The sequence below is a fragment of the Priapulus caudatus genome, unplaced genomic scaffold, assembly GCF_000485595.1.
Source record: "Priapulus caudatus unplaced genomic scaffold, Priapulus_caudatus-5.0.1 Scaffold1425, whole genome shotgun sequence".
Lineage (NCBI taxonomy): Eukaryota > Metazoa > Priapulida > Priapulimorpha > Priapulimorphida > Priapulidae > Priapulus > Priapulus caudatus.
Window position 1 is genome coordinate 7,176 of NW_014578486.1, and position 4,530 is coordinate 11,705.

The following is a 4,530-nucleotide window of genomic DNA, read 5'->3' on the forward strand; positions in this document are numbered from 1 at the left end:
CGCGCGCGCGCGCGTGCGTGTGTGTGTGTATGTCGTGCTGGCGGACTGGCGGACTGGCGGGCTGGCGGGCGCGCGTGCGTGCTTGTATGCGTGCACATACGTGCGTGCATATGCTGTGTTTTACCATGCAGTGGACTTGCATGCACGGGTTTCCGTGTTTGTGAGATGTTTGTGTCAGTAACCGTATAATATCAATATCATAATACGCACAACTGTACGTCAAGCATTCAGAAAGGGACGTACTATCGTAACCGCTATCATTCTCCATCGTATCAATGGCTATATACCGGTGAAACGAGCACTTCTGACTCAGTGACCGGTAGGCCTACACAGAATTCGAAAACTGCCTAGCATGATATAGAAAATTATATTAAGCTTTTGTAGACGTGACATATATATATATATATATATATATATATATATATATATATATATATATATATCGAGTCTTCCCGCGAAAGAACGGTTAGTGACCGACAGTCAATGCTGCGACAAATATGCAGTAAATAAAGTGTCAATCAAAAACGCATAGAAAACCACGAATTTACATGATAAAGAACTGATAGAAAATTAGTGTTATCAACGAAGGTCTGTAGGAGCGTGCCCTATCACATACTTATGCATGCAGCCTACTCAAATCACATGGTCGATTGGGTTGTAATCAGTAAAAACTGAAAGATTTCGTATTAAAAATCTAAAATGCCTCTTACATAGTACATTAAATATAATTAAAACAATTATTTCTTATTATAGAAGACATGCATTAAAAATTGTTTAATGATGCAAATTGCGAGTATATCAATTAATCGAAGGAGAACTTTGTCTACGCTGTTAATCTTGAGATTTTAATATACCACGCACATGCATTACCAACATCACGTCATAGTTACCCATGCAGCAGCTTCCATTTAAAACACCGTGTTCTTAGTTTAGCAGACCTTACCACTGTAAGGCAAAATTGTTCTGCAAGCGACGATGAGGGTAGACCAGATTTTATCCCTCAAAGCGGCGAAACCAATATAATAGCTATACTTCTTGCATCAGCGTCATTTTATCACATTTATTTGTTATTTTATCTGTCAAATGAACTAAAACGTCGCACGTTTTACTGTTATTGAGTTACAAATAATTGAGTTCCATAGCTTCGTAAAACGCCTGACTGTTTTTCTTTCATTTTCTGAAAATCCGACTGTCTACAGTTTTACTCATAGAAACCGGAAGATAACTTTTCGCGCTAAGGGCAATCACCGTTGATGTTATATCTTCAATGCCAAGATCAAAACTTTTTAATTTGTCTTGGCGGGATAGTTAATAATGAGCATGCTAAGCAATGACAGCGTGCAGGGTCCGCATATTTAGACATTTGAACAAGTCAATATGAATAGCAGTAAAAATGTAACTTAACGTTTGAGTGACGCAATTTTCTTTGGTAATCCAAAATAAAATTTCCTTTCCACCTCAAAACCGCTCAATGGAGACGTTATTTTTCTGTTTTGCCGTGTTGTTTATAACAACGTTGTAAAAACCTTAAAATACCATTCAGTTACACGGTTATACAAATGTTAATGACAGGGGACAAAGCTACGATGTTGCCACGTCTGCTGCTAAATTTGTAGTAACCAAACTCACAACGTTGCTTCAACGTCGTATTGGTCGCCGGGTAAACGTTTGATTGAAGCAATATTTGTTTTGGATATTCAGGACGTAATTTTCGTTCCCCCGTCTCGACGGGCACTTTATTTTCAGTATTTCCTATAATTTTGCTTTCCACATTCATTGCGTACGGCTGGGTGAGATAATCGCATGTTATAAGCGCAAGTCGAAACTGCCTTCGTTTATGACGCCCATCTATCTATGAAAAATCATACGTGTCTTATAACTACAGACCTCCTTACATTATGTATAGACATTTACTGCGCATGCATCAATTGGCAATCACAATTCGCAGTGCAAATAGAGCGCGACTGAGAATGAATTCGTGCGGCGCAGCGTGCAGCTGCATTTCCATAAATATCAAAGACTAATAAGGACATTTTTATCCCAAGGGGCAGTCACGTGATCAGTGAAATTCCCCGTCGTGTTCCCAAATCTAAAAACAGCATGTATTTCCTTTAAAAACATGAGCTCGAACGTTGCACTGCTCCTTAGGATTTTTTTTTTCCGTGACCAAATATCTTATCTTTTATCTTGAAGTTGATGGTCAGAGGTTTCTTTATAAATGTGGCTTCACAGCCAGTTAGATTTTCCATCCTTCCTAACCGACAAGATATTTCAAACACGTGTTACTAATAAGGAAGTGTGTATGATTTTGATATTTGCTAACAGTCAAACGTCTACAGATGAATATATAAGGACATTTACCAGCGAATACTTTCCTACACGGCGATACGGAGTATGATTCACACGTGCTGCACAAATATTATCTATCCATATTATATTATCAAGAGTACATAATAGAGATCTCTATTATGTACTCGTGATATTTTCCATACACATGATCCATACATATTATCCATACATATGTTCCATACATATGATCCATACATATGATCTCTTACATAAAGGGCGAGTCTGTTTTTCTGTCTGTCTGGGGCTCTATATCTTCTCCTCCCCCGTAAGAGGTCACCCCCAACACCATATATATTCTGAATCATCATGTCGCGACGACCATTTTAGGCCCAAAAAATCAAAACAATACAAAAAATACAAAAATCTCAAATTAAAATTAAAATTCTTTATTCTTTTCATAAATGTCCGCGCGGTGGTGCTATATAATTCAGTGCTGATGCATCGAGTGCGCAATTTCGCGGTGTTGTTCGCATTTTTACCGGTATTTTTGTAGCTCTATTGTCGAATTACAGCGACAATAAACGAATTATTAGCTTCGCAGGAGACACGAAAGCGTCGTAGACGACTACCATGCTAGAAAGGTATAAATGCTGAACTTTTTCCGCATGCACTGAGTGTTTCGTATTCATCTCCTACAGTACATAAATCGCCGGATCTATCTGTCTGTCTGTCTTCTCGAGACCCGTAAGAGGTGACCCGTCAGGTCTATTCTCAATCAGCGTGACGCTACAATCATTTTAGGCCAAAAACAATTTGCACAAAATGGCCAAAATAAGGGAAAAAACAACAACACCAGATTTCTCCCCAAAAAATACTAGCGCAGCAGAAAGGTTAACAGCAATCCTACCGCTCGACTATACACTGCAGCAGAAAAGTCAAGACGAATCCTAGCGCAGCAGAAAACTCAACAGCAATCCTAGCGCTCGACTATAGTCAGGCTCAAAATCAGGCAATCGCATGAAAAGCCGAAACGGAAGCGATCTTCTTTCGGCAGTTCAACTGCAAGGGCAAAGAAACTGGCCCATCAAACAGCACGCTCTGCAGAGAATGCCGAACAGCGTGAACTCCGCCAAACAAGTGATGCCGCAACCCACCAGAGGTCACGTGCACAGGAGAGTGCAGAACGGCGAGAACTCCGTCAAAGAAGTGATGCCGCAACCTACCAGAGGTCACGTGCAGAGGCAAGGAGGGCCAGGCAACATACTGACGACAACATTTCATGGCTCAATGCAGCGTTCTCCTACGACCTCAACAAAGACTACATCTCCAACCCAAAGGTCTCCATTGGCAGGATGGACAACATCTGCAGACACTGCTCTGCCAAGAAGTGGCCAGGGGAAGCTCCATGCATGTGCTGCACAAGAGGCAAAGTAAAGCTGGAGGCCCTCTAAATGCCACCACAGATCCTCAGGCAGCTGCTCTCACGTGACAGCCCACGTGCCAAGCACTTCAGGGACAACACCGCATCGCATGGCAGACTAAATTCTAGCTCTTTTCTCCTTTATCCCGGGCATCGCCGGGTAGCCCAGCTAGTACATGCATATAATCTATAGATATGATCCATGCATATGATCCATTCTTTTACTCCATAAATATGATCCAGCCATATAATCCATACACATCATGGTATACATACCATATTATGGTACATATATATCTATATAATATGGTCATCTACAATGACCATAATAGACCACACCAGATAATGTTGTACCTCACAATAACCGATGCGCCTTTCATCTTAGATGTGGTCTGGCTCTCGCTCCTCTTTCCATGTACGCCTGCTTGTTCATACATTAATTCCCACCTCTCGGATAACTCGATATTCCCGCGCAATTCGCAAAACGGTGATCCGACGAGGTGTAGCTTCAAAAAAAAATCTGGGGCCTGTTGTCAGAAACAAAATCAGCATTAACATTAGCGTTATCTTTACGATGTTCCCGGCAACGGGCCCCGGGTATTTTCGTACATGCATTAACGAGGAGGCCTGGGCAATTGCTACCGCTAACAAAGTGCCGGTGCGATTTCTATATATGAGTGATCGCGAAGATCATATCTCTCTCTCTCTCTCTCTCTCTCTCTCTCTCTCTCTCTCTCTCTCTCTCTCTCTCTCTCTCTCTCTCTCTCTCTCTCGTGTGTAATAGTAGACACACATATCTCACCACTATGAGACTCTCCATA